This window comes from Mesoplodon densirostris, chromosome X (genome assembly GCF_025265405.1).
Source record: "Mesoplodon densirostris isolate mMesDen1 chromosome X, mMesDen1 primary haplotype, whole genome shotgun sequence".
Taxonomy (NCBI): Eukaryota; Metazoa; Chordata; class Mammalia; order Artiodactyla; family Ziphiidae; genus Mesoplodon; species Mesoplodon densirostris.
This window is the reverse complement of record NC_082681.1, coordinates 96,331,480-96,354,203: the sequence shown is the minus strand read 5'-3', so window position 1 is coordinate 96,354,203 and position 22,724 is coordinate 96,331,480. Positions and strand designations below refer to the sequence as shown.

Sequence of the window (22,724 nt, the reverse complement as noted above, 5' to 3'; positions counted from 1 at the left end):
CTGGAGGAGAAGTAAAAGTGAATTCAAAGAAATAATAGGTGAAAATGACCCAAATTTGGTGAAAGACAAAAACCTACAAATTCAAAAAGCTCAGTGAAACTCAGACAGGAAAACTAAAAAATATCCACACCAAGACACATCATAAATAACTTCTGAAAACTAAAGATAAAGAAAAAAATCTTGAAAGCAGCTAGGGATAAAAGAAAATGTATTACCTGTATAATAACACTGATTCAGATGATAGTGAATTTCTCATCTGAAATTATAAAGGCTAGGAGGAAGTGATACATTTTTCAAATGATGAAAGAAAAGAATAGTGATACATTTTTTCAAATGATGAAAGAAAAGAATAGTCAAATCTGGGAATTCCCTGGTGGTCCAGTGGTTAAGACTCCGCACTTTCACTGCTGAGGGCATGGGTTCAATCCCTGGTCAGGGAACTAAGATCCTGCAAGCCATGTGGCACAGCCAAAAAAAAAAAAAAAAAAAAAAAAGAAAGAAAGAAAAAAAAAGTCAAATCTGAATTCCATGATCAGCAAAAATATCCTTCAGGAATAAAGGGGAAATAAAGACATTCCTAGACAATAGAAAACTTATAAATTTTTTACTAGCAGAATTACCATTAATGAATGGCTAAAGGAAACTCTCCAAACAGAATGGAAATGATAACAGAAGGAAGGTTGGAACTTCAGAAAGGAAGGGAAACAATTAAATGTGTAAAAATAAAGATAAATATAACAGACTATCCTTTTCCTCATGAGTTTTTTCAATCATGACGGATTCTTGAAACAAAAATTAAAACACCATCTGATGTTGGGTTTAATGTATGTAGAGGAAATAGATAAGAAAATTGCATTTAAAAAGTGAGAGGGTAAAGGGACATAAATGAAAATAAGATTTCTACACTTTACTAGAAGTGGTGAAATGTTGATGACAGTACATTGTGATATTACATATGTGTATTTTAATACCTTGGGCAAACATTAAGAAAACTATAAAGGGAATTCCCTGGTGGTCCAGTGGTTAGGCCTCCATGCTTCCACTGCTGGGGCCCTGGATTTGGTCCCTGGTCAGGGAACTAAGATCCCACATGCCATACAGCACCTCCAAAAAAAAAAAAAAAAAAAAAAGAGAGAGAAAGAAATAGAGAAAGAAAGAAAAAGAAAACCATACAAAGTGATACACTCAAAAATACAATGTAGGGACTTCCCTGGTGGCGCAGTGGTTTAGAATCCACCTGCCAATGCAGGGGACACGGGTTCGAGCCCTGGTCCGGGAAGATGCCACATGCCGCACAGCAAGCAAGCCCGTGTGCCACAGCTACTGAGCCTGTGCTCGAGAGCCTACAAGCCACAACTACTGAGCCCATGTGCCACAACTACTGAAGCCTGTGCGCCTAGAGCCTATGCTCTGAAACAAGAGAAGCCACTGCAATGAGACGCCCACGCACTGCAAGGAAGAGTAGCCCCCACTCGACACAACTAGAGAAAGCCCACACACAGCAATGAAGACCCAGCACAGCCAAAAATAAATAAATAAATTTTAGAAAATAAAATAGACAGATTCACAGAATGGCTTTTAAAAGTACCCCACTATACGTTGTCTACAAGAAACTCACTTCAAATATAACATAGGTAGATAGAAAGTAAAATGATGGAAAAAGATATACTATTCAAACATTAATTTGTAAAAGCAGGAGTGGCTATATTAACATCAGATAAAGTAGACTTCAGAGCAAACAAAATTACCAGGGACAAAGAGGAATATTACACAGCGATAAAAGAGTCAATTCACCAAGAATACACAGCAATCCTAAATGTGTGTGCACCAAACAACAGAGCTTCAAAACACATGAAGCAAAATCTAATAGAACTGAAAGGAGAAACAGACAAATCCATAATTATAGTTGGAAACTTCAATACCCACTCTCAGCAACAGAACTACTAGACATAAGATCAGCAAGATTATACAGCTCAACAACATCATAAAACAACAGGACCTAATTTATAGGACACTCCATCCAACATCATAACTCACATTCTTTTCAAATACCAATGAATATCCACCAAGATAGCTCATATTCTGAGTCATAAAACAAACTTCAACAAATGTAAAAAACTGAAATCATACCGAGTATGTTCTCAGACCATAATGGAATCAAACTAGAAATCAATAACAAAGTCAACAGGAAAATCTCCAAATACTTGGAAACTGAATAACACATTTCTCATTAATCCATAGGTCAAAAGGAAATCTCAAGGGAAATTTTTAAAAATACACTGAACTAAATGAAAATGAAAATACAGCATATCAAAATTTGTGGAATGTAGCTAAAGTAGTGCTGGCATGGGAATTTAGAACTAAGTGCTTACATTAGAAAAGAAGAAAGGCCTCAAATCAATCATGTAAGCTCCCATCTCAGGAGACTAGAAAAAGAAGAACAAAATAAAATGAACTCAAAGAAAGCAAGCAGAAGGAAGGAAATAACAAAGATAAGAGCAGAAATCAATGAAATTGAAAAAAGGAAAACAATAGAGAAAATCAATTAAACAAAAAGCTGTTTCTCTGAAAAGATCAATTAACTTGATAAACCTATAGCACTGATTGACTAAGATAAAGAGAGGAGGCATAAATCACTAATATCACAAATGAGCCAGGGGATACTTCTACAGATCCTGAAGCCAATTGAAAGGAAAATAAAGTTCTCAACCTGGTAACCAAATTCTTTGGAAGGAAGATGCTATGGAAATGTCTGTCTATAGCAAATATATAGTCAATCCCTGACCAAAATGTTCATTAAAAATGTCACTGTAGGGGCTTCCCTGGTGGAGCAGTGGTTGAGAGTCCGCCTGCCAATGCAGGGGACACAGGTTCGTGCCCCGGTCCGGGAAGATCCCACATGCCATGGAGCGGCTGGACCCGTGAGCCATAGCCGCTGAGCCTGCGCGTCCGGAGCCTATGCTCCACAATGGGAGAGGCCACACAGTGAGAGGCCCATGTACCGCAAAAAAAAAAAAAAAAAAAAAAAAAAGAACGAAATCCTGTTATTTGTGACAACACTGATGAATCTGGAGGGCATTATGCTAAGTAAAATATGCCAATCAGAGAAAGACAAATACTGCATGGAATCACTTATATGTGAAATCTAAAAAAAAAAAAAAAGTCCAACTCATAGAAGCAGAGTAGAATAGTGGTTGCCAGGGGCTGAGGGGTAGGGGAAATGGAGAGAGGTTGGTAAAAGGGTACAAACTTCCAGGGAATTCCCTGGCGGTCCAGTGGTTAGGACTCCATGCTTCCACTGCAGGGGGCACGGGTTCAATCCCAGGTTGGGGAACTAAGATCCCGCATGCCAAGTGGCCAAAAACAAACAAACAAAAAGGGTACAAACTTCCATCTGTCAGATGAAGAAGGTCTGAGGATCTAATGTATGACATAGTGAGGATAATTGATAACACTATATTGTATAATTGAAATTGCTAAGTAGAACTTAAATGTTCTCACCAAAGAAAAAGAAGGGGAGAGTAAATGTGTGAGGTGATGGATGTGTTTTTTTAAAAAAGGAATACTATGGGGAATTCCCTGGTCCAGTGGTTAGGACTCTGTGCTTCCACTGCAGGGGACACAGGTTCAATCCCTGGTCGGGGAACTAAGATACTGCACACCATGCAGTGTGAAAGTAATTAAATAATTTTTTTAAAAAAATGGAATACTATGAAAAACCCTATGCATATAAATTTGACAACTTAGATAAAATGGAACGTTTCCTTGAAAAACACACACTATCAAAACTCAAACAATATGGAATTTATAATCTGAATAGTCCAATAACTACTAAAGGAATTAGATTTGTAATTTAAAAGGTCTTGGGGAAAAAAGTTCCAGGTCCACATGGTTTCACTGGAAAATTCTACCAACATTTAAAGAATTAACACCAATTTTACACAGTCTTTTCAAGAATACCAAAGAGGAGGGAACATTTCTGTGTCAGGGTCCCCAAGACCATCCCCAGGCTCAATGATCCAACTAGGACCTCAGCATATAGTCAGACTCAAGGCTATTATTTATTACAATGACAGAATACAGAGCAAAATCAGCAAAGGAAAAAGGCACATGGGGGAAGTCCAGAGAAAACCAGGCACGAGCTTCCAAGGGTTCTCTCCCAGTGGAGTCACACAGGATGCACTTATGTCCTCCAGCAAAGAGTTGTGACAACACATGTGAAATGTTGTCTATCAGGGAAGCTCATTAGAAGCTTAGCTCCCAGGGCATTTACTGAGGGTCGGTCATGTAGGCACCCTCTGCTTAGCACTTACCAAAATTCCAGACTCCCAGAAGAAAAGCAGATGATCAACATCAACCATATTGTTTGTACAGTTTAGGCACAGTGAGATACTCTTATCAGTCCTGGGAATGGGAGGAACTCACTCCAAATCCAAGTTTCCAGATGCCATCCAAGAACCAACCTTGCAAACAGGCCTTTCAAAGGATAACAGTCAGGCCTGCTATGTTAACTCTTCTGCACAGCTTGGAAATCAGGAGACTTGAATTTTAGTCCCAGTATAAATCACATTTGTACAAACAGTTTAGGCATAGTGAGTCACTCTTATCAGTTCTGGGGATGGTGGAAACCCTCCTGAAATCCCAGTTCCCAGAGGCCCGCCAAGGGCCTGCTATGTTAACTCTTTTCTGCACAACTTCTTAACTCATATTATGAGGCCAGTATTCACCTAATATCAAAACCAGACAAACATGGCATGAAAAACTTCTTTCAGGGACTTTGACACAAAAATCTGCAATCAAATATTAGTGATATAGAATCCAGAAAGGTATAAAAACAATTATACCATGGCCAAGCAGGGCTTATTCCAGCTATGCAAGGTTAGTTCAAAAATCAATATTCAGTCAATGCAAACTACCATATCCACAGGCTAAAGAAGAAAAATCATATGTTCATATCAATTGATGCAGAAAAAGCATTTGACAAAATTCAGCATTCATTCATGATAAGAACTCTCAGCAAATTAGGAATAGAAGGGAACTTGCTCAACTTGATAAACAGCATCTACAAAAACAAACAAATAAACAAACACACTGCAGCTAACAGTTTTCTTTTCTTTTTTTTGCGGTATGTGGGCCTCTCACTGTTGTGGCCTCTCCCGTTGCAGAGCACAGGCTCCGGAGGCACAGGCTCAGCGGCCATGGCTCACAGGCCTAGCCGCTCCATGGCATGTGGGATCTTCCTGGACCGGGGCACGAACCCATGTTCCCTGCATCGGCAGGCAGACTCTCAACCACTGCGCCACCAGGGAAGCCCCCTAACAGTTTTCTTAATGGCAAATTTCCCCCTAAGATAGGGAACAAGGGAAGGATGTCTACTCTTATTCAACATAGTACTGAAAGTTCTAGTCTGCACAATAAGGCAAGAAAAGGAAATAAAAGGCATACTGATTGGAAAGGAAGAAATAGAACTGTCCATACTCATGGACAACATGATTGTCTATGTAGAAAATCCCAAAGAATCTACCAAAAAGATTCCTAGAACTAGTAAGTGGGTTCAACAAAGTCAAAGAATACAAGATCAACAGCCAAAATTAATTGCATTTCTATATACTAATAATGAGCAATGAATAAAGAAGCTGAAACTTTAAACACAATATTATTTACAATCACGCCAAAGAAAATGAAATACGATATACACTTAACAAAACATGTACACGATCTGCATGCTGAAAATTCCAAAATGCTGATGAAAGAAGTCAAAGAAGATCTAAATAAATTGAGAGACACACATATCATGTTTATGGATAGAAGACTCAGTATAGTATAGATGTCGATTCTCCCCAAATTGATCTATAGGTTCAACACAATTCCTATCAAAATCCCAGCAAGGCTCTTGTAGATACAGACAGGCTCACTCCAAAATTTATATAGAAAGGCAAATGACCTTGAATGGCTAAAACAATTTTGAAGAAGAATAAAGAAATATATAGCTACAGTAATCAAGACTGTTTGGTATTCACAGAGGCATAGACACATAGAACAATAAAACAGACTAGAGAACGGAGAAATAGCCCCACACAAATAGCCTAACACAAATATGCCCACCTGATTTTGCCAAAGGTGCAAAAGCAATTCAGTGGAGGAAAAAATAGTTATTTTAACAAATTGTGTTTGAGCCATCAGACATTCATAGGCAAAAATATGAACCTCGACCTTAACTTCACATTTGATATAAAAATTAATTGAAAATGAAGCATGGCCTTATATGTAACATATAAAACTATAATACTTTTAGAAGGAAATACAAGAGAAAATTTGTGGGACCTAGGACTAGGTGAAATTTTTCTCAGACATGACACCAAATCATGATACATAAATGCAAACATTGATAAGTTGGACTTCATCAAAATTAAAACTTTTGGCCTTCAAAATCTCTTAAGAGGATGAAAAGACCAGCTACAGACTGGGAAAAATGTTTGCAGACCACATATCTGACAGAGAACTTATATCCAGAATATATGAAGAATTCTCAAAATGTAATGGGCAAAAGACATGAACAGACATTTCACCAAAGAGGATATACAATGGCAAATAAGCATATGAAGAGATGTTTAACATCATCAGCTATTGGAGAAGTGCAATTTAAAACAAAGAGGTATCACTACACACCTGTTAGAATGACTAAAATAAAAATATAGTGACAACACCAAATGTAGGCAAAGATGTAGAGAAACTGGATCTTTCATACATTGCTGGTGGGAATGTAAAATGGTACAGACAATCTGGAATTTTTGGCAGTTTCTTATAACACTAAATTTATACCATTCGACCCAGCAATTGCACTCTTGGGCATTTGTCACAGAGAAGTGAAAACTGATGTTTACACAAAAAACTCTACATGAATATTCATTGCAGTTTTATTCTTAATAGGCAAAAATTGGAAACAACCCAAATGTCCGTCCATGGGTAAATAGTTAAACAAACTGTAGTACATCCACAGCAATACTACTACTCAGTAATAAAAAGGAATGAACTATTGATACATGCAACAACTTGGGTGGATAGCAAGGAAATTATGCTGAGTGAAGAAAAGCCAGTTTCAAAAGGTATGACTCCATTTACATGTGATAAAATTGCACAGTACTATATACACAGACACAGAAACGAGTGCATGTAAAACTGGTGAAATCGGAATAAGGCCTGTGGATTGTACTGATGTGAATATCTTGGTTATGTGAGATATTACCACTGGGGGAAATTGGGTGAAGATTACATGAGACTGTTCTGTAATATTTTTTTACAGATCCTGTGAATCTATAACTATTTCAACATAAGTATAATAAAATGAGGTAAGTCTGAAGGACCATGAATATTTTAGAATTCACACATTTGCATATTATGAAATAGAGCTTACCTTTTTGTTTAGTCTAGAAATGTAAATGAAAATGACAATTATGAGTTCATGGTAAAGGGTTTGTTGCTTAAACATTTGTATGAGTCAGTATTCAACCAAAGAAGCAGACCAATAGCTATACACACACTCTCTCTCTCTCTCTCTCTCTCTCTCTCTCTCTCTCTCTCTCTCTCTCTCTCTCTTATTCATTCATTAATTAGAAGATATTGGCTTACAAATGTGGGACAGGCTAAGTAAATCCAAAATCTATAGGGCATGCAGTCAGAAAGGAATGATCAGGCCCACTCAGATTATCCAGGATAATCTCCCTTACTTTATGTCAACTGATCAGGAGCTTTAATTACGTGAAAATACCTTCACAGCAACACCTTGGTTAGTGTTTGATTGAATAAATGGGGGCTGTAGCCTAACCAAGTTGACTCATCAAAAAGCCACACACCATAAACCACTTGTGCTTGCAACTGAATAAATTTATTCTGTTAATAGCCACTTTGGCTTGATTATTATAGGTAATTCAAGTGCAAACGACTTAAATCAATAGTGGCCGACAACGAGTTGTATACATGAGGGTCCACTTATACAACTTTAGAGTTGAAAGGGGCCATGAAAAGCTTAGGTAGTATTTCAACACGGCCCAGGAACCTCCCCGTCGTCAGCGCCTCCGGCCCTTAGAGGCGCTGAGGCGCCTCCCGATAGCAACGCGCCCAGCAGGAGCAGAGAGGAACCCACCTGGAGCCCGGCGCCGCGGGTGCGGGAGCACTAAGTGGGCGGAGCCTCGAGGCGCGCGGCGGTAGCGACGGCGCCCAGCCCGCCAGAAGAGCGCGCGGCGGGCGGACGGCGGGGAGCCAGTCGGGTAGGGCGAGCGCGGACAGCGGTTGGCTGCGTGGGGGGGGGGGGCGGTGAGTGGAGCGCGGGGGCTGGGGGGACGGGGGGAGGAAGGAAGGGGAAGAGGCGGAGCGTGGGAGCGCACAGTGTCAGGAATACAATAGTGCTCCGCGCCGCTTCAGCCGCCGCCGCCGCCGCCGCCTCCGCCGCTGCAGCCGCCGCCGCCCAACCGCCTGCCCAGCGCTGAGGCCTCACGGGCCAGGCGGGCGAGGGCCGAGGGCGGGAGCTGAGGCACTGGGGGCGGCCCCGGCGGATCCCGTGGCGGGGCGGGGGGCGGGGGGCGGGGGTGGGGAGGAGATTAGGGGGCAGGTGCGAGGGAGGGGAGAGAAGAAAGCGAGCGGTTCGGGGGGCGGTTACCACCCCTACCCGACTCACCAGGCACGTTGCCGGGCCCGAGTGTGGAGCCGGGAAGGAGCGGCGACCGAGCTGCGCGAAGGTAAGCGCCGCTGAGGCTGGACGCGGGGCGAGCGGGCTAGGGGGCGTCGCGTTGGGTGGGCAGCGGGAGTGGCGGCCTCGGGGAGTGGAAACGGGCGCCGCGGAGCGCAACGTCCCGGCCCAGCCTCGCCGCGCTCCGGGTCGCTCCGGCTCCTTACAGCGGTGGCCTCCGGCGTCCCCAGCGCCTTGGGGCCGAGAGCGTGTGTGGGCTAAGGTGAAGTGCCCGGTGGTCCCTCGGCCGGCCGGCGCAGAGCCGGGTGGCCGGCGCGGGGGCGGGGGTGGTGGGGGCGCCCGGCCGGGCTCGGCTGCGGCTACACTCGGGCAGGAATTAAGCGCCATAACTGTTGCGACCGTTCCCTCCGGTGCCCCATCCTGACGCCCCCTCCCTCCCGGTCCACTGCCTGCTCTCGGGGCTCCTGGGGTCAGACCCGCGGCGGGAGGACCTGCTCTGCTGGCCGCCTGGGGCCGGATGCTCCGGGGAGCGGGGGCGCGCCCTGTTTCGATGTTGGGGGGCGGGAAGAACCGAGTCCCGGAGACTGGGGGCCGGGCGGTGCGGGCGGCGGCGAGGTCCCCGGTGAGCCCGGGCGCCCCGCGGGCCGGCGAACTTTCCCTCCCCCTCGCGTCATTGTTCCGGCGCTCCGGGTCCGGATCCGCGGTGAGCGCCGGGCGGTCCGGGGGCGGGGGTGGTGAAAACGGGAGGGCTTTGCCAGTCTTATGGGAAAAATTTCCCATCGCTGGGCACGGCAAAGTTAACTTTTCTCCAGCAATCGAGTTGGTTTTATTCCCTCCGCCGTGGGGCAATCGATTTTAAAAAAAGAAAAGAAAAGATAGCCTCCCTCCAATCTTTTTCTCTCGCTTTTCAGAGCCACTGCTTCGGTGAAGTCTGGCTTTAAATTGCACCGGGCAACCTGCGTTTATTATTTGTGAGGAGGAAAGGGGGGGCGGGATTTCGAGTGTGTGACCATAATGGTGGTATGTGAAGGCATGTTTAAAAGTTGGTATCATTGTGTAGCCCTGGGACATATGCAGCTCCTAAGCATTTGGCAAGAAACTTGTTTGGCCGCTTCTCTGGGTTTCTGAGTTGCAGGGAAATCCATGGTCTCAGATGTTAGAGAGATTGTTTTTGATGTGAGATCCGTTGATCTGTGAAGCTGAGGTTGAGGTCCCCGTGTCCCCCCCCCCGCGTCCCCCCACCCCCCTGCCGTCTGATTGTGTAAGAAATCAAAACCGTGTTGATGGTGATTCCAGTGGCCTGGAGGGAAAGGCGACCTCATTCCCTGATAAAGATAACTGTCTGCTTCTCTCAAAACTGGCAAAGTAATGGAAAATAATTTAGGTAAAGACTGGTTGCACAACATCTTGGCTTAGTTTAAGCAACCCAGAATGCACTTTCCCAGAGTAGTTCTCTTAAATACCTTCCCTGCAGCCATTTCTTGTCAGCCTGGGGGTGAAGGCGGGGTGTGAGAAAGGAGTCGGCCTGAACAAAGCATCGCGTTTTTATTTAATTTAATACTTTCATAACATCTGTAAACAATGGGAATGTGGATCCCAGGCCTCTGTACCTTTTGAATAGTGTAGTTCTCATGCTTTTATAGTATCGTGTGATTACTCTCTGGATAAGTGAAAATGTGTGTTTTTTTTTCTCTTTTGTTTAGCCTAGGAGTATTCTACCTCTATAACATATCATTTTCTTTTTCATTTAAAGTGAGCTCTAAATTTAAATACTTGAACTGTAAAAGGATAATGACTCTCTCCAAGGGTGGGAGAATTACACGAGATCTCAGTGTTGGCTACCATCATTGACACCTTTTCTTCAGCTATGCTCTTCTCTACAGTTTTGTTTGCTAGAGAAGTGCTCTTAACCCAGTATTGGTGCCTTGACAGAGTTTCTTGCATTCTTCATCCAGTCAGTTCTGGAATACTCAGGGGTCCTGGTCTGGTTCTAGAACCCACATTTTCGTTCTCCCACTTTTCTGAGTCGTGTTGCTGTGCCTTGGCAGTGTGGTAAATGCCTTCTCACCTGTAGGAGTTGGTGAATCTTGTTCACAGGTAGGGGAAAGTGAAGAATGGCCTCCCACTCCTTCCTGAAGTGTTTGTGATCATCTGGCCTCCAGGAGTGACTTGGAAGCAGCCTTAGGGGTGACCGGGACCCACCTTCTGGCCTGTAGAGAGTTCCCAGGAGCAAGAAAGGTGATGGTGCAGGGCGCTCGTCATAGTTGAGATGTATGAGTTAGCGAAAGTTAAAATATTTAAGAACAAAGGATGTTGAAGGCTGTAGGTTGAGTATGATCTCCTTTGGTAATGCTTGTTTTTTCCCTCCTTTGTGTTCCACTGACCCTAACAACCCATTTCTGCCCTAAGCTACACAAAAGCATTTCTTCTTTTTGCATGCTACTTTGAGGTCTGGCTGGAACTAAGCAAGTATTTTGGGGGAGGCAGAAGGCATTGGGTGTTTTTGAAGACATGGCATTACAAAGGGCTCTAACAAGCCTTGATCAGGGATACAGAGGTTGAATATTATCATAGGACATAATGTACCTACCTCCTCATAGAGCTTACACAAAACAGGAGCTGAGGAAGGTAGAGATCATATGCTGGTTTACATTAAGAAAATCTCTCATCAGGGGATAACTTACTGTGACCTTTACTTATCTCACCTTATAAGTGAGGGGTGAGTATTGGGTGACACCCATGTGGCACTTTCCTGAAATGGCTAATATGGGGACACTTGAATGGTTTACAAGTTTCTACCTGTTGTTCCACTTACAGTGACTGGGAAAGCTGAAGCATTCTGGTTTGTGAGGTGGGGAAGTTCTAGGATGAGTAGGTAGAAGTGATGAACGAATAAAAGAGTGCTAGCAAGTGGTCATTACAGACCAAGTAACTACTAGCTTTGAGTTTTCTGTTTTCTGGAATCTTTGTGACTCCCCCATGGTTATTTTTGCCTCCTTCCTGTAGACCTCTCCATAGACAACAGCAGCAAAGCTCTTACCATCGGAACTGCCTCTGTGCATCTCTTGCCGGCGACAGTGAGCAAGAAGTGTCCTGGGGAGAATTTGTGTGACCCTATAGCTGAGCTTGGGAAAAGGAAAGTAAGAACTCAAAGGTAGCCGACTGAAGAAAGTAGGGGGCCCGGTGTGGGGAAATAGTACTGGGGCGTTGTCCAGTGGGAGATACCTATATGTTCATTAATGCTCTTCAAGCAGTAAATAATTTAATCTCTGTCCCAACCCAGAAGCTGTGGCTGAGCCCTGTTACCTAAAGGGCTTTTTGTTGGCTGAAACGCAAGGAAACCTGAGTCTGGAGTGTGTTTTTTGGAACAGCTGACAAGAGAATATGGTACCAGCATGGCCAGTACACTAGACCTTGTGTGTTGCAATCTCCTGGGAAATTTGTTTTTTAGATTTTCAAAACTTCTTATTTTGATACAATTACAAAAAAATGTTCTAAGAATAGTACAAAGAACTCCTTTATTCCCTTCACTCAAGTTTACTAACAGTTTGTTCCCATTTGCTTTATCATTTGCTCTTTCTGTTTCTTTTTATGAACAATTTGAGAGTAACCATTGAGAGATTGGTATTTGTCAAAGGCATCTGCATGAGTGTGGCCCAGGTGCAGCTGTGGGGTGCAGCAGAACATTGGTGAGTGAAATCTACCTAAAGCTGTAAAGCACACATTTGTAAATCACATGGAATCTCTGGTGCTAAATATAGAAATCATTATCAATTGTAAAAGTGGTTAAGGTAAACTCCCCTTTTGTCAGCGTTTTTGTCAAGTTTGTTCTTAGCTCTGCCAAACTTTAATAGTTATGAAAATCCATTCCACCACTCCCCCAACTTTGCACCTATAATATATTCTCCAACATTTTCATTTAATTTATTTAGCAAGCACATATTTACTAGGGGTGTAAGAGGTGAAAGATATTGATCCCCTTGAGAGTTCAACATCCAGTGGAAAGTTAATAAGGAAATCTATCACCTCAATCAAGGGGAAGAGTATTCTGCTAAAGGGGTTTACAGGGGTAATTGGAACAGCAAGCTGGTTAAGGATTTGAAGAGTTAGATACCTGGGAGTCATTTGGGAAGTGTGGTAATGTGAAGATCCGTCTTTTCTGAGACTTGCTGCTCTTAGATGACAAGGTTCATGAGTTAGGGAAGCCTTTGGTGTCATATCCAACACAGGCTGTGGGGTCATGCCAACTTGCATTTTAATCCATCACTTGATTTTGGCCAGTTACTTAACTTCACCGTGCCTCAGTTTCTTAATCTGCCAAACCACACCTCCGAGATAATAATTAATTGAGGTAATAATTGCTCTGTCAGGGTTCCCTGGTGGTGCAGTGGTTGAGAGTCCACCTGCCGATGCAGGGGACATGGGTTCGTGCCCCGGTCTGGGAAGATCCCACATGCCACGGAGCGGCTGGGCCCGTGAGCCACGGCTGCTGAGCCTGCGTGTCCGGAGCCTGTGCTCCACAACGGGAGAGGCCACAACAGTGAGAGGCCCACGTACTGCAAAAAAAATTAAAAATAAATAAAAATAATTGCTCTGTAAACGTTCATTTCATCTGCCCTTCAAAAAATACAGTATGGGGGGAATAGCATGAAAGGTACTAGGTATTAAGGTGAAATCCAAGGAGGTGTTTCTATTTTTCTGCAAATAAATATCTAATTATTAATTGTACTGAGTTGTGATGGAGATCACTATGAGATAATAGCAATAACAGCAGCGATGATTTGTTAACCATTTCTTGTGTGCTAAGCACTGTGTTAAGAGCTTATCACAGGGTATCTTTCTGAGGCTCAAAGAGGTGAAGCAAAGGTAACGTGCCTAAGGTCACACAGCAAGTAAGAGGTAGAATGCTTCTGAGAGGGAGATCAGCAAGGTGCCCTGGAGAAGGATGAGCAGGAAAAAACAAGGTAAAAGTCAGAGAGAAGGGATTGCTAGACAGAGGGAACAACAGGTGTTGTAAGGGCACTGAGATGGGAGAGAGATATAGAAAGGATCCACAGAGGTTTGGCTAGGACCTGGGGAAAGAGATGAGATAGGCAGGGGAAAATTGACAGGGCCTTATGGGACCTCATTAAGGAGCTTGTGTTTTATTCCAAGGACTGGGGGAGGCTGCTGGAAGGTGTTTTTCAGTGTGTGTGTGTATTTAAACCAGAAAGGCATCTAGTGAGGACTAAACAAAAGTGGCTTAAGAGAGTCATTTCCCTTTCAGTGTCCCACTTTGTGATCCAATAGAGGCAGTGTTTCTGGCCCAAATGTGTAGATCTTTTTTTTTTTTTTTTTTTTTTGGCTGTGTCGGGTCTTAGTTGCGGCACACAGGCTTCGTTTAGGCAGGTGGGATCTTCTGTTGCGGCACGCGGGCTCCAGAGCGCGTGGGCTCTGTAGTTTGAGGCACACGGACTCTCTAGTTGTGGCACACGGTCCTAGTTGTCCCTCGGCGTGTGGGATCTTAGTTCCCTGACCAGGGATCGAACCCATGTCCCCTGCATTGGAAGGCGGATTCTTTACCACTGGACCACCAGGGAAGTCCCATGTGTAGATCTTAAACATTTTTTACTGCCCACCATTAACATGGCTAAAAAGAGTTGCTGTAATGCTGGAAGAAGCTGGTCCTGTAGAATGCTTCTAGAAGGAGGTTTAATTGGGCTCTTATATCTGATGCTTTTTAGGCTGTATTAAGGGAGCTCTTTCAGCTTTCACCAAGCCCTGTCAAATGGGGGAAAAAAAAGTAGAATTGAAGGAAAAAGTAATTCCTGGAAACCTGAGTTGTTGTTCATGTTAGAAATGGAACTGTCGAATATATAAGACTTTGGTTTAAATATATCATGATAAAGATGCTTCAGTGACAAAATGGAAATTTTTTGTGGAGTGTGTGTGTGTGTGTGTGTGTGTTTGGTGTGTGCCATCCGTGATGGCAGACAGTGCATTTGTGAGAATCTGGGAAGACTGATGAATTTTTTCAATACTTATATATTTATTTATTCTCATCCAGGTACTGCAGGTTTTTCTGTTTGAAACTATTTCTTATGTGCAGAGTAAACTTCATAGGGAAAATCAGTGTTCTTTTCCCCTTTCCATATGTAGTGGACCACAAGCATATTTACTTTGAAGTAGCCTATGTCAATTAGCTTTTCTTTCTTTTTTTTTTTTTTTGGCAGGGAGGGTAGTTAGCTGGCAGCTGGATGACCTAGGATGGCCTCGTTTGCACATTTGGTAGTTGGCAGGCTGGTTGGTCTAGGAGGCCCTAAGCTGGGATGGCTCATCCCCACTCCAAGTGGTCTCTCATCCAGCTGGCTAGTCTGGACTTGTTAACATCGTGGTCTCAAAGGCACAAAGAGTAGCAAGCGAGAGCAAGCACCAGTGCACAAGCACTTCTCAAGTGTCTGCTTGTGTCACATTTGATATTGTCCCATCAGCCAAACCACAGAAGTTCTTCCGTGGCCAAGCCCAGAGTCATTGTGGGAGGGGACCCTCCAGGGTGTGGACATAAGGAGATGTGAGAAAATTTGGGACCATTACCACAGTAATGCATAATAATTATTAATGAATATAACCGCTTTTCCTTTGATAAATCATTTTAAATGCTCATTTGTAAATGTAGTGTATTCTTGAGACTAAGTAATATGATCATGCCACGTCTCTTCTATCGAGTGTGGAGCTGAGTGATGGTTTTTCTAGGAGGAAGCCAAAGGGAGACAGTGTGGCTCTAGATGTAGATACTCTCATGAATGGCTTGGCTGCTCACTGATCTTGTGTGGCTATTATGAAAGGAGCCCCTGGGTTTCCTCAACCTCCCGTTCAAGCTTTATCACAAAAACTGTAGTGTACTAGACTGCACTAGGTTTTGTAGTCAAGCAAAAAGACGGTTAATTGGGAATCCATCACCACCTGAAAGATGAGAGAAACATTTGCATCCTTTCTTAATAACCTTTACGTGATTTATAACTTTACCTAAGAGAAGAAATCCTTATTTAGGCATTATAATAAGGACAAAGGATTCTCTGTAGATACGTTTTATTTGGTCAAGATTTTAAAATCTCCCTGTGGTTGCAGTGAAGAATCCACCATTGTGCTGTAGAGTGGCCAGTGACTAGTAATTTGGGGAGTCAGCCTTTGGCTTTTGCTTGTGAAGATTTTAGAAGTAACACCTTTTACACACCTGAAATAGGCTTTACAACCAGCTTGTGGCTTGAAATACATTACATGAAAATGCAGCTGGACCCTAGGAAGCATGTGTGGGAAAATGAATAGAAGGCTCACTTTGTACATCTTAGAGCTGTACATTTCTCTAGAAAATTGCCTGGGGACTTCCGGGTAAGATCGCGGAAGAGTAAGACACGGAGATCACCTTCCTCCCCACGGATACACCAGAAATACAGCTACACGTGGAACAACTCCTACAGAACACCTACTGAACGCTGGCAGAAGACCCCAGACCTCCCAAAAGGCAAGAAACCCCCCACATACCTGGGTAGGGCAAAGCGGAGAGATCCCCACACAGAGGATCAGTGCCGAGCGGCACTCACCAGCCCGAGAGGCTTGTCTGCTCGCCTGCCGGGGCGCGCAGCGCTGGAAGCTGAGGCTCGGGCTTCGGTCAGAGCGCAGGGAGAGGACTGGGGCTGGCGGCGAGAACTCAGCCTGAAGGGGGCTAATGTGCCACAGCTAGCCGGGAGGGAGTCCGGGAAAACTCTGGAGCTGCCGAAGAGGCAAGAGACTTTTTCTTCCCCCTTGGTTTCCTGGTGCGCGAGGAGAGGGGATTAAGAGCGCTGCTTAAAGGGGCTCCACAGACGGGCGCGAGTCGCGACTGAAAGCGCGGAGCCCAGTGACGGGCGTGGGACGCTGGGGCTGCTGCTGCCGCCGCCAAGAAGCCTGTGTGCGAGGGCAGGTCACTGCCCACACCGCCCTTCCGGGAGCCTGTGCAGCCCGCCACTGCCGGGGTCCCGGGATCCAGGGGCGGCTTCCCTGGGAGAACGCACGGCGCACCTCGGGCTGGTGCAACGTCACGCCGACCTTTGCCGCTGCAGGCTCGCCCCGGACTCGGTGCCCCTCCCTCCCGCCCGGCCTGAGTGAGCCAGAGTCCCCGAAGAGGCTGCTCCTTTAACCCTGTCCCGTCTGAACGAAGGACAGACGCCCTCCGGCGACCTACACGCAGAGGCGGGGCCAAATCCAAAGCTGAGACCCAGGAGCTGTGAGAACAAAGAAGAGAAAGGAAAACCTCTCCCAGCAGCCTCAGAAGCAGCGGATTAAAGCTCCACAATCAACTTGATGTACCCTGCATCTGTGGAATATATGAATAGACAACACATCATCCCAAATTGAAGAGCCCAGAGTCAGTGCTGTGCCTCTGAGGTGGGAGAGCCAACTTCAGGACACTGGTCCACAAGAGACCTCCCAGCTCCACATAATATCAAACGGCAAAAATCTTCCAGAGATCTCCATCTCAACACCAGCACCCAGCTTCACTCAACGACCAGCAAGCTACAGTGCTGGACACCCTAAGCCAAACAACTAGCAAGACAGGAACACAACGCCACCCATTAGCAGAGAGGTGGCCTAAAATCATAAAAAGTCCGCAGACACCCCAAAACACACCACCAGACGTGGACCTGCCCACCAGAAAGACAAGATCCAGCCTTATCCACCAGAACACAGGCACTAGTCCCCTCCACCAGGAAGCCTACACAACCCACTAAACCAACCTTAGCCACTGGGGACAGACACCAAAAACAACGGGAACTACGAACCTGCAGCCTGCAAAAAGGAGACCCCAAACACAGTAACATAAGCAAAATGAGAAGACAGAAAAACACACAGCAGGAGAAGGAGCAAGATAAAAACCCACCAGACCTAACAAATGAAGAGGTAATAGGCAGTCTACCTGAAAAAGAATTCAGAATAATGATGGTAAAGATGATCCAAGATTCTATTTCCCAGATCCAAAATCTTGGAAATAGAATAGACAAAATGCAAGAAACAGTTAACAAGGACCTAGAAGAACTAAAGATGAATCAAGCATCGATTAAAAACACAATACATGAAATAAAAAATACTCTAGATGGGATCAATAGCAGAATAACTGAGGCAGAAGAACGGATAAGTGAGGTGGAAGATAAAATAGTGGAAATAACTGCTGCAGAGCAAAATAAAGAAAAAAAAATGAAAAGAACAGAGGACAGTCTCAGAGACCTCTGGGACAACATTAAACGCACCAACATTCGAATTATAGGGGTTCCAGAAGAAGAAGAGAAAAAGAAAGGGACTGAGAAAATATTTGAAGAGATTATAGTTGAAAACTTCCCTAATATGGGAAAGGAAATAGTTAATCAAGTCCAGGAGGCACAGAGAGTCCCATACAGAATAAGTCCAAGGAGAAATACGCCAAGACACATATTAATCAAACTGTCAAAAATTAAACACAAAGAAATCATATTAAAAGCAGCAAGGCAAAAACAACAAATAACACACAAGGGAATCCCCATCAGGATAACAGCTGATCTCTCAGCAGAAACTCTACAAGCCAGAAGGGAGTGGCAGGACATAATTAAAGTGATGAAGGAGAAAAACCTGCAACCAAGATTACTCTACCCAGCAAGGATCTCATTCAGATTTGATGGAGAAATTAAAACGTTTACAGACAAGCAAAAGCTGAGAGTTCAGCACCACGAAACCAGCTTTACAACAAATGCTAAAGGAACTTCTCTAGGCAAGAAACACAACAGAAGGAAAAGACCTACAATAACGAACCCAAAACAATTAAGAAAATGGGAATAGGAACATACATATCAATAATTACCTTAAATGTAAATGGACTAAATGCTCCCACCAAAAGACACAGATTGGCTGAATGGATACAAAAACAAGACCCATATATATGCTGTCTACAAGAGACCCACTTCAGGCCTAGAGACACATACAGGCTGAAAGTAAGGGGATGGAAAAAGATATTCCATGCAAATGGAAACCAAAAGAAAGCTGGAGTAGCAATTCTCATATCAGACAAAATAGACTTTAAAATAAAGACTACTAGAAGAGACAAAGAAGGACACTACATAATGATCAAGGGATCGATCCAAGAAGAAGATATAACAATTGTAAATATTTATGCACCCAACATAGGAGCACCTCAATACATAAGGCAAATACTAACAGCCATAAAAGGAGAAATCGACAGTAACACAATCATAGTAGGGGACTTTAACACCCCACTTTCACCAATGGACAGATCATCCAAAATGAAAATAAATAAGGAAACACAAGCTTTAAATGATACATTAAAGAAGATGGACTTAATTGATATTTATAGGACATTCCATCCAGAAACAACAGAATACACATTTTTCTCAAGTGCTCATGGAACATTCTCCAGGATAGATCATATCTTGGGTCACAAATCAAGCCTTGGTAAATTTAAGAAAATTGAAATTCTATCAAGTATCTTTTCTGACCACAATGCTATGAGACTAGATATCAATTACAGGAAAAGATCTGTAAAAAATACAAACACATGGAGGCTAAACTATACACTACTTAATAAGGAAGTGATCACTGAAGAAATCAGAGAGGAAATAAAAAAATACCTAGAAACTAATGACAATGGAGACACGACGACCCAAAACCTATGGGATGCAGCAAAAGCAGTTCTAAGAGGGAAGTTTATAGCAATACAATCCCACCTTAAGAAACAGGAAACATCTCGAATAAACAACCTAACCATGCACCTAAAGCAATTAGAGAAAGAAGAACAAAAACACCCCAAAGTTAGCAGAAGGAAAGAAATCATAGAAATCAGATCAGAAATAAATGAAAAAGAAATGAAGGAAACGATAGCAAAGATCAATAAAACTAAAAGCTGGTTCTTTGAGAAGATAAACAAAATTGATAAACCATTAGCCAGACTCATCAAGAAAAAAAGGAAGAAGATTCAAATCAATAGAATTAGAAATGAAAAAGGAGAAGTAACAACTGACACTGCAGAAATACAAAAGATCATGAGAGATTACTATAAGCAACTCTATGCCAATAAAATGGACAACCTGGAAGAAATGGACAAATTCTTAGAAATGCACAACCTGCGAAGACTGACTCAGGAAGAAATAGAAAATATGAACAGACCAATCACAAGCACTGAAATTGAAACTGTGATAAAAAATCTTCCAACAAACAAAAGCCCAGGACCAGATGGCTTCACAGGCGAATTCTATCAAGCATTTAGAGAAGAGCTAACACCTATCCTTCTGAAACTCTTCCAAAATATAGCAGAGGGAGGAACACTCCCAAACTCATTCTACAAGGCCACCATCACCTTGATACCAAAACCACACAAGGATGTCACAAAGAAAGAAAACTACAGGCCAATATCACTGATGAACATAGATGCAAAAATCCTCAACAAAATACTAGCAAACAGAATCCAACAGCACATTAAAAGGATCATACACCATGATCAAGTGGGGTTTATTCCAGGAATGCAAGGATTCTTCAATATACGCAAATCAATCAATGTGATACACCATATTAACAAGTTGAAGGAGAAAAACCATATGATCATCTCAATAGATGCAGAGAAAGCTTTCGACAAAATTCAACACCCATTTATGGTAAAAACCCTGCAGAAAGTAGGCATAGAGGGAACTTTCCTCAACATAATAAAGGCCATATATGACAAACCCACAGCCAGCATTGTCCTCAATGGTGAAAAACTGAAACCATTTCCACTAAGATCAGGAACAAGACAAGGTTGCCCACTCTCACCACTCTTATTCAACCTATTTTTGGAAGTTTTAGCCACAGCAATCAGAGAAGAAAAGGAAATAAAAGGAATCCAAATTGGAAAAGAAGAAGTAAAGCTGTCACTGTTTGCAGATGACATGATACTATATATAGAGAATCCTAAAGATGCTACCAGAAAACTACTAGAGTTAATCAATGAATTTGGTAAAGTTGCAGGATACAAAATTAATGCACAGAAATCTCTGGCATTCCTATATACTAATGATGAAAAATCTGAAAGTGAAATCAAGGAAACACTCCCATTTACCATTGCAACAAAAAGAATAAAATATCTAGGAATAAACCTACCTAAGGAGACAAAAGACCTGTATGCCGAAAATTATAAGACACTGATGAAAGAAATTAAAGATGATACAAATAGATGGAGAGATGTACCATGTTCTTGGATTGGAAGAATCAACATTGTGAAAATGACTCTACTACCCAAAGCAATCTACAGATTCAATGCAATCCCTATCAAACTACCACTGGCATTTTTCACAGAACTAGAGCAAAAAACTTCACAATTTGTATGGAAACACAAAAGACCCCGAATAGCCAAAGCAATCTTGAGAACGAAAAATGGAGCTGGAGGAATCAGGCTCCCTGACTTCAGACTATACTACAAAGCTACAGTAATCAAGACAGTATGGTACTGGCACAAAAACAGAAAGATAGATCAATGGAACAGGATAGAAAGCCCAGAGTTAAACCCACGGACATATGGTCACCTTATCTTTGATAAAGGAGGCAGGAATGTACAGTGGAGAAAGGACAGTCTCTTCAATAAGTGGTGCTGGGAAAACTGGACAGGGACATGTAAAAGTATGAGATTAGATCACTCCCTAACACCATACACAAAAATAAGCTCAAAATGGATTAAAGACCTAAACGTAAGGCCAGACACTATCAAACTCTTAGAGGAAAACATAGGCAGAACACTCTATGACATAAATCACAGCAAGATCCTTTTTGACCCACCTCCTAGAGAAATGGGAATAAAGACAAAAATAAACACATGGGACCTAATGAAACTTAAAAGCTTTTGCACAGCAAAGGAAACCATAAACAAGACCAAAAGACAACCCTCAGATTGGGAGAAAATATTTGCAAATGAAGCAACTGACAAAGGATTAATCTCCAAAATTTATAAGCAGCTCATGCAGCTCAATAACAAAAAAACAAACAACCCAGTCCAAAAATGGGCAGAAGACCTAAATAGACATTTCTCCACAGAAGATATACAGACTGCCAACAAACACATGAAAGGATGCTCAACATCTTTACTCATTAGAGAAATGCAAATCAAAACTACAATGAGATATTATCTCACACCAGTCAGAATGGCCATCATCAAAAAATCTAGAAACAATAAATGCTGGAGAGGGTGTGGAAAAAAGAGAACACTCTTGCACTGCTGGTGGGAATGTGAATTGGTACAGCCGCTATGGAGAACGGTATGGAGGTTCCTTAAAAAACTACAAATAGAACTACCATATGACCCAGCAATCCCACTACTGGGCATATACCCTGAGAAAACCATAATTCAAAAAGAGACATGTACCAAAATGTTCATAGCAGCCCTATTTACAATAGCCCAGAGATGGAAACAACCTAAGTGTCCATCATCGGATGAATGGATAAAGAAGATGTGGCACATATATACAATGGAATATTACTCAGCCATAAAAAGAAATGAAATTGAGCTATTTGTAATGAGGTGGATAGACCTAGTGTCTGTCATACAGAGTGAAGTAAGTCAGAAAGAGAAAGACAAATACTGTATGCTAACACATATATATGGAATTTAAGAAAAAAAAATGTCATGAAGAACATAGGGGTAAGACAGGAATAAAGACACAGACCTACTAGAGAATGGACTTGAGGATATGGGGAGGGGGAAGGGTAAGCTGTGACAAAGTGAAAGAGCGGCATGGACATATATACACTACCAAACGTAAGGTAGATAGCTAGTGGGAAGCAGCCGCATAGCACAGGGAGATCAGCTCGGTGCTTTGTGACCGCCTGGAGGGGTGGGATAGGGAGGGTGGGAGGGAGACGCAAAAGGGAGGGGATATGGAAAGATATGTATATGTGTAACTGATTAAATTTGAAAAAAAAAAAGAAAATTGCCTGGTGATAGGAACTCAGCTTCCTTTTTTTCCTCCTAGGATAAAAATGAAAAATGAAAAATCCCTGACATTTTAAAAGTCAG

The 22,724-nt window shown here is 42.8% G+C and overlaps 1 protein-coding gene across 3 annotated transcripts in view; it reads left to right on the top strand.

The window, feature by feature from the left end:
- The first annotated feature begins 8,228 nt into the window (after nt 1-8,228).
- JADE3 (jade family PHD finger 3) overlaps nt 8,229-22,724 on the top strand; it is a 162,993-nt gene continuing 148,497 nt past the window's right edge. The window contains exon 1 of one of the 3 annotated variants that reach the window (XM_060087582.1): nt 8,229-8,267. The gene's annotated coding sequence lies outside the window, so the exon portion shown is untranslated. Of the gene's footprint in view, nt 8,268-8,625; nt 8,736-22,724 lie in introns of those variants that run through there. The other 2 variants (XM_060087583.1, XM_060087581.1) reach the window with 2 other exon arrangements.